Below are 11,943 nucleotides of genomic sequence, written 5' to 3' on the forward strand. Positions count from 1 at the left end.
CACCCCACCCTCGATGAGGAATGTCTTTACGACCACGTCCACATCCAAAGGCAAAGAATATCGATCTTTGCTAAAGCCCTGAAGGACGTCGCTTTTAACCGGGTCCATACCCAGACTCCAAGAGGACCCCCCCCCCGACCACCAGAGATCAGCGGGGTACATATCAGGAACACTACAAGGACCACCAACACACCAACCGAGACCAGAGAGGATCCCCATGCAAAACAACAATATCAGACCTGCACCACTCCTGTCCCACAGGGGAATAGGACTGCTCCCAGCCAGACAGAGGGAGAGATGCACAGGACGTACGCAATACCTCAGACAGAAACAATCCATTAAGAGACAATAAGCAGATGTGCAGCAGCATCTACTTCCGCCTTACGGATCAAGGACTAATTAATAGAAAGAACTGTAACCAAATTGTATTAACTTTTGTAGACAACTGATGTGATCTTTTTTTTCCCACACTTAGACACGACAAACACGTACCACTCTTTAACCTATCATAGTAAAAGATCAAACTTAACATGAAATCCTTATATATTTCGACCTGGAATATCCAAGGTCTACGCTCTTCACTACGAGAAGTGAAAAGTAGGACCCCAGAGTTCATAGATGAAACTAAAGACCTAGATATTATCATTTTACAGGAAACTTGGTATAAAGGAAAAGGACACACTGGCTGTCCCCAAGGGTACACTGAGCTGGTGGTCCCCTCCAATAAATTACCAAGTGTAACCCAAGGCAGAGACTCCGGAGGCATACTGATCTGGTTTAAAACAGAACTTAAGAATTACATCAAATTTATAAAAAAGGGCGAAAACCATATGTGGCTCAAACTTGAGAGGGAGATTATCTCAAACACCCAAGATGTTTACATTTGCGCACTTTATATCCCTCCAATCAATTCCCCGTACTTTAAAGAGGACACCTTCTCCAACATGGAGGGGGAAATTATCCAATACCAGGCCCAGGGGAACGTGTTGATCTGTGGGGACCTCAATTCAAGAACGGGCGAAGAACCAGACTTCACCAATAATCAGGGAAACAATTACGTTTTCGGGAAAAACCACTTTGACATCCCTTCCCTTCCATACAGGCATAACTGCGACAAGCAGTCAAATACCAACGGAAAACAGCTACTACAGCTCTGTCGAAACCTGGGTCTGTACATTGTCAATGGTAGGTTCATAGGAGACCTCCTAGGAAGATCGACCTATTGCTCACCTCTTGGCTGCAGCACAGTAGACTATATGATTACAGACTTAGACCCATCCTCTTTCAGAGCATTCACAGTCAAACCACAAACAACACTGTCAGATCACAGTCAAATTACTATGTTCCTCAAAAAGACAGAAACAAACAACATAGAAACACAACCCAGTAAACTGTACAACACCAAAAAATCGTACAGATGGGCCAAAAACGACACGGAAAAATACCAGAAAACAATTAGCAATGCATCAACTCAAGCTCTCTTAGACACCTTTCTGGATAACATATACACTCACAATAAAGAAGGCGTAAACCGGGCAGTTAGTAAACTAAACAATATTTTTGATAATTTGGCAACAAATGCAAACTTGAAAGCTCGCAAGAACAAACCCAAAACAAAAAACTATGAAAAATGGTTTGACCGAGATTGCCATAACATGAGGAAAAAACTTAGAAAAATATCAAACCAAAAACACAGACATCCAGAAAACGAGGAACTACGCCTTACTTATTGTCAGACACTAACACAATACAGAAACACACTCAGAACCAAAAAAGAGCAATATATTAAGAATACACTCAGCTCCATGGAGGAATCCATTGATTCCAATTGTTTCTGGGAAAACTTGAAAACACTACACAAAAAACAACACGACGATTTGGCCATTCAAAATGGGGACACATGGGTAAACCACTTTGAAAAATTATACCAGAAAAACACACTAAGACCAGAGCAACACCAAATATGCAAAAAACTGGAAAAGCTAGAAATGGCCATAAAAGATAACCAAAACCCGCTGGACGCCATAATAACAGAAAAAGAACTTCTTGAAAAACTCAAGGACCTGCGACCAGGAAAAGCCTGCGGGACAGACGGCATACTAAACGAGATGATTAAACACACAGACAACAAAATGAAACTGGCTATCCTAAAACTCTTCAACTTGGTTCTGAGTGTCGGTTATTTCCCTGATATCTGGAACAAAGGACTCATAACGCCCATATACAAAAGTGGGGACAAAATCGACCCAAACAACTATCGAGGCATCTGTGTAAACAGTAACCTGGGGAAGGTATTCTGTAGCATCATAAACAAAAGACTTATAAACTTCCTTGAGGAGCACAATGTCTTGAGTAAAAGCCAAATTGGATTCCTGCCAAACTATAGAACATCCGATCATATCTTCACCCTACAGACCCTAATTGACAAACACGTTCACCATAACAAAAGCAAAATCTACGCATGCTTTGTAGATTTCCAGAAGGCTTTCGACTCCATCTGGCATGACGGTTTATTCCTCAAACTTATCGAAAGTGGGGTAGGAGGGAAAACATATGATGTAATTAAATCAATGTATACAAACAACAAATGTGCAGTTAAAATTGGAGACAAACAAACAAAATACTTCCCACAGGGGCGGGGGGTGACGCAGGGCTCGCCAATCTCACCGACACTCTTTAATATTTACATAAATGGATTGGCAAAACTACTTGAACAATCTACAGCACCCGGCCTCACCCTATATGAATCCAAGGTTAAATTCCTCCTCTATGCAGACGACCTGGTTCTGCTGTCACCTACTAAAGAGGGGCTACAGCAAAACCTGGACCTGCTGGAGTCGTACTGCCAGACTTGGGCCCTGACAATAAATCCCCAAAAAACCAAAGTCCTTGTGTTCCAGCAAAGATCCAAACATCAGGGACCCAAAATAAATTTCACAGTAGGAACAACCAAAATTGAACAAACCACTAACTACACATACTTGGGCTTAAAAATCAGTTCTACGGGAAACTTCAAACTGGCTGTGAATGAACTGAAAGAGAAAGCAAGAAGGGCTTTCTATGCCATCAAAAAATCAATCCAAATAGAAATCCCAATTAGCATTTGGCTCAAAATTTTCAAATCAGTAATTGAACCAATTGCACTCTATGGCAGTGAGGTATGGGGACCGCTAACACAACAAGAATTTGCAAAATGGGACAAACACCCAATTGAGATCCTACATGCAGAATTCTGTAAAAGTATCCTCCGGACTCAAAGGAAAACAGTAAACAATGCATGCAGGGCGGAACTAGGCCAATATCCATTAATAATCACTATCCAAAAAAGAGCCACCAAATTTTGGAATCACCTACAAATGAGCAACCCCCAATGCTATCACTACGACGCCCTGAAATGCCAAGAGCTGACCATAAAGAAGAATACCCTCAGTCAACTAGTCCTGGGACTCAGTGAAGTAACTACTAACAATACTAACAATAACCAGCCCCAGGACAGTGACAGGGTAACACAAAGAATTCGACCCAACACAATCGTCGCTAAGCAAAAGGAAAAATATCTGACATATTGGGCAGAAACAACAAAAACCCAAAGCAAACTCAATTGCTACTTGGCCCTAAACAGACAATACAACATAGCTGATTACCTGACCATGGTAAAAGATAACAAACTGAGAAGAACCTTGACAAGGTACAGACTTAGCGAACATAGCCTAGCAATCGAAAAAGGCAGACACAGGCAGACCAGGCTGCCAAGAGAGGACAGGATATGCTCTCACTGCAGTCAGGGAGTGGTGGAGACAGAGATGCACTTCCTCACAGCTTGTGGAAAATATCAGGGCATCAGGGAGAATTTCTACCAAAAATTCTCACAAATATGCCCCGATTTCAGAAATCTGAATGACAACCAAAAACTCCCATTCCTACTGGGAGAGGAGAGAAGCTGTATAACACTGGCGGCACACTATGTTACAGCTTGCCATGAACAGAGGGACAACCAGTAAACTAAGAAAAGAATATATATAAACAATGCGAATGTATATTTATACACTCAGGGATATACCTGTTTATACACTGTATGAATAGAACTGCGTTTATGTGCTAAACCATAAATGTATTTTGATGCTTTGGCAACATAAGATGTAACTTATCATGCCAATAAAGCGATTTGAATTGTGAATTGTGAATTGGGTGAGGCAGCTGTAAAGATAGAAAGATCTTGCATTCATACAAAAGTGGCCTTTCGCGAGCTCAGGACATCCCAAAAAAGCTTCACAGCCAATACTTTGGAGGCGAAGTTCGCTGTTGCTTTTGTGGAGCGCACAGCAAGCTCCCACCAACAGCAGTGCGATAAATTGACCAGATAACCTGCTTTTTTTGGCGGTGCTGGTTGAGGGATGGATGCTGAGTGGGAGATCTCTGCAGTCTTCTTTGAAAAAGTGGCCGCGGGGGTCTTTGAAATCCACCTGACTGGGCAGACAGGGCCTCAGTTTAACATCTCGTCGAAAGACGGCACCCCTGACAGTGCAGCGCTCCCCCCAGGACTGGATCCAAGATTGTGGTCTGGGCAAAGGTCCCTCTATGATTTCCACTGCCCCCCCAAACCCTGCAGTCACATACCCTCGTCCATGAATTTTCTCTCCCCCCCCCATCTCCCCCCACGCCGCTTCTATTCTTATATTAAACCGAATGATATCATGGTCACTACTTGCCAAGGTTCCGCTGCCTTTAGGTGGCCTCCTTGTTCCATGTCATTATCAAGGACCAGATGTCTTTGGCAGTTCCAACCGTGGCTCAGTGGGCAGCACCCTCGCCTCGGATTCAGCAGGTTGTGAGTTCGTAGTCCCACTCCAGGGACTTGAGCACAAAACTCTAGGCTGACACTCGCAGTGCTGAGGGAGTGCTGCACTGTCGGAGGTGCAGTCTTTCAGATGAGACGTTAAACCGAGGCCCCGTCTGCTCTCTCAGGTGGATGTAAAAGATCCCCACGGTCACTATTTCGAAGAAGAGCAGGGGGAGTTGTCCCCGGTGTCCTGGGGCCAATATTTATCCCTCAACCAACATCACTAAAAAAACAGATGATCCGGTCATTATCACATTGCTGTTTGTGGGAGCTTGCTGTGTGCAAATTGGCTGCCGCGTTTCCTACATTACGACAGTGACTCCACTTCAAAAAGTACTTCATTGGCTGTAAAGCGCTTTGGGACATCCGGTGGTTGTGAAAGGCGCTATAGAAATGCAAGTCATTCTTCCCTGCCTTGGAGTAGCCTCAACACCTGTGAGCACCAGGCACCAACAGGGGGCAGTTTGCATTTGTGTCGGGTGCCTTGCCCGCTGAGAGCCCTCAGGATTGTTGTTCAAAACCCAACCGGTTCACTAATGCCCTTTAGGGAAGGAAAGCCCTGGGACTATAGGTGACTCCAGACCCATAGAATGTGTGGGGGGGGGGGGCCGGGGTTGACTCTGAAATGGCCGAGCGAGCCGCTCAGTTATATCGAACCGCCACAAAAACTATATTAAGGATCACCACACGGGACTGCAGCGATTCAAGAAGGCGGCTCACCACCACCTTCTCGAGGGCAGTTAGGGATGGGCAATAAATGCCAGCCTCGCCAGCAGCGCCCACATCCCAAGAATGGAAACAAGAACCCAACCGTGGGGGTGGTGCCATGTGATGGAGAGGCAATCAGCAAATGGGGAGACAGCACCACCCAGTGTTCAGTCAATAAATCAATCGCAGAGCAAAGAGGCTGAAAAAGAAACTTTCAAATGCTTGTAATCTGAAATCATATAGAATGTCGAAGCACAGAAGGAGGCTATTTGGCCCATCGCGCCTGTGCCAGCTCTTTCGAAGAGCTCTCCAATTAGTCCCACTCCCCCTGCTCTTTCCCCATAGCCCTGTACTTTTTCCCTTCAAGTACTTATCCAATTCCCTTTCGAAAGTTACTAATGAATCTGCTTCCACCGCCCTTTCAGGCAGCGCGTTCCAGATCACAACAGCTCGCTGTGTAAAAAAAATTCTTCTCATCTCCCCCCTCTGGTTCGTTTGCCGATTATCTTAAATCTGTGTCCTCTGGTTACCGACCCTCCTGCCACTGGAAACAGGTGGTGGTGAGCCGCCTTCTTGAACCGCTGCAGTCCCGTGTGGTGAAGGTGCTCCCACAGTGCTGTTAGGGAGGGAGTTCCAGGATTTTGACCCAGCGACGATGAAGGATCGGCCGATATATTTCCAAGTCAGGATGGTGTGTGACTTGGAGGGGAACTTGGAGGTGGTGGTGTTCCCCATGCACCTGCTGCCCTTGTCCTTCTAGGTGGAAGAGGTCGCGGGTTTGGGAGGTGCTGTCAAAGAAGCCTTGGCGAGTTGCTGCAGTGCATCTTGTAGATGGTACACACTGCAGCCTCGGTGCGCTGGTGGTGGAGGGAGTGAATGTTTAAGGTGGTGAATGGGGTGCCGATCAAGCGGGCAGCTTTGTTCTGGATGGTGTCGAGCTTTTGGATGGTATCGTGTGTTGTTGCGCAGCACCCAGCCCATGGTGTCTCTTACTTTCTGACTCTGCCCTTCTCCTTCATTCTGCTCAGTGCTATAGAGGGGCTTATGTCCCAATCCAGTTCAGATGAGGGATTTGCACTTTTGCTCTGGAACAGATGCTGATGGACCCCCTGTTAACTCTCAGATTTTTCTGTTCATCCTTCAATCTAAACTGAAGGGTACAATTCTTAAGGGGGTGAAAGAAAGACTTGTATTTCTATAGCATCTCAAAGCACTTTACAGCCAATGAAGTAGAGTCATTGTTGTAATGTAGGAAATGTGGCAGCCTATTTGTGTACAGCAAGCTCCCACAAACAGCAATGTGATAAGGACCAGATAATCTGTTTTTGTTATGTTGGTTGAGGGAGAAATATTGGCCAGGACACCGGGGAGAACTCCCCCTGCTCTTCTTCAAGATAGTGCCATGGGATCTTTTACGTCCACCTGAGAGAGCAGTTTAACGTCTCATCCAAAAGACGGCATCTCCGACAGTGCAGCACTCCCTCAGCACTGCACTGGAGTGTCAGCCTGGATTTATGTGCTTAAGTCCCTGGAGTGGGACTTGAACCCACAACCTTCTGAGTCAGCGGCAAGTGTGCTACCCACACTGAGCCAAAGCTGACACTGAAAGTAAATAGACCTGGGGGTATATGTGTACAAATCATTGAAGGTGGCAGGGCCGGTTGAGAAAGTGGTTATAAAAGCTTACGGGATCCTGGGCATAGAGTACAAAAACAAGGAAGTTATGATGAACCTTTAAAAAACACTGGTCCGACCTCAACTGGAGCATTGTGTCCAATTCTGGGCACTGCACTTTAGGAAGGATGTGAAGGCCTTAGAGAGGGTGCAGAAAAGATTTACGAGAATGATTCCAGGGATGAGGGACTTCAGTTACGTGGATAGACTGGAGAAGCTGGGGTTGTTCTCCTTGGAGCAGAGAAGGTTGAGAGGAGATTTGATAGAGGTGTTCAAAATCATGAGGGGTCTGTACAGAGTAGATAGAGAGAATCTGTTCCCATTGGCGGAAGGGTCGAGAACCAGAGGACACAGATTTAAGGTGATTGGCAGAAGAACCAAAGGCGACATGAGGAAAAACGTTTTTACGCAGCGAGTGGTTAGGATCTGGAATGCACTGCCTGAAAGGGTGGTGGAGGCAGACTCAATCGTGGCTTTCAAAAGGGAATTGGATAAGTACCTGAAGGAAAGAAAATTTGCAGGGCTATGGGGAAAGGGCAGGGGGAGTGGGACTAGCTGAATTGCTCTTGCAGAGAGCTGGCATGGGCTCGAGGGGCCGAATGGCCTCCTTCCGCACTGTAACCATTCTGTGATTCTCTGATTCTATCTGCCACACGGGGGCGCTCTCCACAACACTATCTCCAGGGTGGAGAGAACAGGTTGATATTATCATAAAAGGACAAACGACTATTATGTTAAAAATACCTTCCTTTAAATAAAAAGATAGTAATTTTGACTGAAGTCATGCTGTCGCTAGCTGTTGGAGGGTCCTTTACTGATGTTTGGTGATTTCTTACATACAGGCATAAACAGTCAGACAGACAGACAGGCTGACTTGCATTTATATAGTGCCTTTCACGACCTCAGGTCATGCCAACGCGCTTTACAGCCAATGAAGTACTTTTTCAAGTGCAGTCACTGTTGTAATGTAGGAAATGCGGCAGCCAGATTGTGCACAGCAAGCTCCCACAGCAACCAATTTGCGCACAGCAAGCTCCCACAATCAGCAATGAGCATGGTGACCAGATAATGTCACAGTGATGTTGGTTGAGGGATAAATGTTGGCCAGAATACTGGGGAGAACTCCCCAGCCCTTCTTCAAAATAGATCCACGGAGCGGTCTTTTCCATCCGCCTGCATAACTGGCACTGGGAGTGTTAGCCTGGACAGTTCGAGCCTGCTCCGCCATTCAATAAGATCAAGGCTGATCTTGTACCTCAACTCAACTGTTCCACCCGGTCTCCATATCCCTTGGTTCCCAAACATCCATCAATCTCAGTTTTGAATATACTCAATGACTGAGCATTCACAGCCCTCTGGGGTAGAGAATTCACAAGAAATTTCTCCTCATCTCAGTCCAAAATGGTCAAACCCTTGTTCTGCGACTGTGTGCCCCACAGTTCAGGTTGTCTTTAAGTAGTATTCAACTTGCATCCACTCCGATAGCTCAAGTCTCTTGGAGTGGGATTTGAACCCACAACCTTCTAACATCAGAGGTGGGAGTGTTACCCACTGGGCCACGGTGGACAGTAAAGTGACTTAAAAACAGAAAATGCAGGAAATACTCAGCAGGTCAGGCAGCATCTGTGGAGAGAGAAACAGAGTTAACGTTTCAGGTCGATGACCCTTTGTCAGAACTGGAAAAAGCTGGAGATGGAACAGGTTTTTAAGCAAGTGTAGGGGCAGGGAAAGGGGGGGAGGGGAGGAAAGGACAAAAGGGAAGGTCTGTGATAGGGTAGAAGGCAGGAGAGATTAAGAGACAATGGCCCTGAAATTAGGATCGGGGGCTTGCCGCGCGTGCAAGCCCCCGATCTGCACTCACCCGGCGCGCCGACATCTGAAGCCCGGGCCTGCTTGCATTTCCTGTCCCTGGCCCGGTTCAGATGTCGGCGCGCAGTGCTTACCTGATCCAGCGGCGTAGTTAGTGCGATGTGCCGGCTGGGATCAGGTGAGCACTGTACAACCAATCAGGGGAGGGGAAGGTTCATTCATGAGTTTGAGAGTAATAGCTGTCAAACTCATGAAAACTACGGGGGCCCAAAACACTATTTAAACTTTAAATAAAAATTTAAAAAAAACATCCCAATCATTAAATTAAGTATAAATAAGTTTTTAAAAAAAATTTAAACAATAATTATTTTTTTTGAAAAAGATAAATTTTTAATAAAAAGGGTCTAAAACTAAACTTACCTTATTGTAGATTCTTTAAAATAATAAACCTGTGGAAAAAAAAATTCTAAATTGCACTAAAACACCACTTACCTGTAAAAATAAATACTTACGTGTGCTTTTTACAAGCGTAAAGACCGGAGGCCTTTACACATGTGCAAATCCCCCAAAACAGAGGAAATCCAAGACGCACGCGCTGCCCTCTACAGCGCACGCGCTAGCCTCTTCACCTCTTGGGTTAGAGGAGAGGAAATGCCGGTTTTCAGCGCATGCGCTGTGCATGCTGAAAACCGGCATTTCCTCCGGCCAGACGCGCGAGTACCCCTTCCGTACTCACGCGTTTGGGGAGGAATTACTGCCCCATTAAGAGATGGTGCAAGGCAAAAGGAGATGGTAATGGGATAAGTTAAGAAACAAAAGATGGCTCTAGATGAGGTGTGAATGGCGATGGCAGAATGATCGACGGCTGCCATGTGGGAGAGAGAAAAATAAAATAAAATAAATGGGAAAAAAAAGGATAGGGGCCGAGGTTATGGTCTGAAATTGTTGAACTCGATGTTGAGTCCAGAAGGCTGTAAAGTGCCCAATCGAAAGATGAGGTGCTGTTCCTCGAGCTTACGCTGAGCTTCACTGGAACAATGCAAGAGGCCGAGGACGGAGAGGTCAGAGTGGGAGTGGAGCGGAGAATTAAAGTGACAGGCGACCGGAAGCTCAGGGTCACCCTTACGGACTGAACGGAGGTGTTCCGCAACGCGGTCACCCAATCTGCGTTTGGCCTCCCCAATGTAGAGGAGACCGCATCGTGAGCAGCGAATACAGTGCACTAGATTGCAAGAAGTACAAGTAAATCGCTGTTTCACCTGGAAGGGGTGTTTGGGACCCTGGTTGTTGTGTGAGGCACTGCTGGCTAAGTCCAAACCTTTCCTTCCCTTCTCTGTGAGTGGAATCAATGTATTAGGAAAGCAAATGGTACGTTAGAGACTTTTTTACAAAAGGATTGGAGTATAAGAGTAAAGAAGCCTTACTACAATTATGCAGGGCCTTGGTGAGACCACACCTGGAGTACTGTGTGCAGCTTTGGTCTCTTTACCTCAGGAAGGATATACTTGCCATAGAGGGAGTGCAACGAGGATACACAAAAATGTTTCCTGGGATGTGATGGCTGTCCGATGAGGAGAGATTGAGTAGACTAGGTCTATATTCCCTAGAGTTTAGAAAAATGAGAGGTGTGATCTCCTTGAAACGTATAAAATTCTTACAGGGTTTGACAGGGTCGATGCAGGGAAGATGTTTCCCCTGGCTGGGGAGTCTAGAACCAGGGGTCACAGTCTCAGAACAAGGGTTTGGCCATTTAGGACTGAGATGAGGAGAAATTTCTTCGCGAATCTTTGGAATTCTCTGCCCCAGAGGGCTGTGGATGCTCAGTCGTTGAGTATATTCAAAACTGAGATCGATAGATTTTTGGATGCTAAGGAATCTAAGGGATATGGAGATCGAGCGGGAAAGTGGAGATGAGGTTGAAGATCAGCCATGATCTCATTGAATGGCGGAGCAGGCTCGAGGGGCCGAATGGCCGACTCCTGCTCCTAATTCTTATGTGCTTGTCTTGTATTTAATCCTTCACCATTTATCTCTGTCTCTCTGGTTGCACCTGCCGATGCTCCACAGTTCGGGTTGCCTTTAAGTAGTTTCAACTTGTACCCTCTCCGCTAGTTCAAGTGAGCAGTTGTGCAATGGAGAGGAGAAAGATCCCAGGTTAGGCCCGTGGACTGTGATGAGCTGTTGGGGGGAGGGGATGGGAGTGGCGAGTGAGGCTAGAAATTAGCCCAAGTGCCTCTAGGGCTGAGGCGAGCGACAGATCAGTCAGGGTTCCTGCTCCTGTATGCAATTCTGGTCGCCACACTATAGGAAGGATGTGATTGCATTGGAGAGGGTGCAGAGGAGATTCACCAGGATGTTACCTGGGCTGCAGCACTTCAGCTATGAAGAGAGGCTGGACAGGCTGGGGTTGTTTTCCTTAGAGCAGAGAAGGCTGAGGGGGGACCTGATTGAGGTGTACAAAGTTATGAGGGGCATAGATAGGGTAGATAGAAAGGAACTTTTCCCCTTAGTAGAGGGGTCAATAACCAGGGGGCATAGTTTCAAGGTAAGGGGCAGGAGGTTTAGAGGGGATTTGAGGAAAAACTTTTTCACCCAGAGGGTGGTTGGAATCTGGAACTCACTGCCTGAAAGGGTGGTAGAGGCAGGAGCCCTCACAACATTCAAGAAGCATTTAGATGAGCACTTGAAACGCCATAGCATACAAGGCTACGGACCAAGTGCTGGAAAATGGGATTAGATTAGACAGGGCTTGATGGCCGGCGTGGACACGATGGGCCGAAGGGCCTCTTTCTGTGCTGTATAACTTTACGACTCTATGGGCTGGATTTTAATTCAGGGGCAGACTGGGGTCGTGTAACCCGCATTTCGTGTTATCCACACAAATCTAAATCGATGTGGGAGAATGATGCGAT

The sequence above is a fragment of the Somniosus microcephalus genome, chromosome 34 (genome assembly GCF_052327205.1).
Source record: "Somniosus microcephalus isolate GS21.2 chromosome 34, FLI_Smic_1.0, whole genome shotgun sequence".
In the NCBI taxonomy this organism is placed as follows: Eukaryota; Metazoa; Chordata; class Chondrichthyes; order Squaliformes; family Somniosidae; genus Somniosus; species Somniosus microcephalus.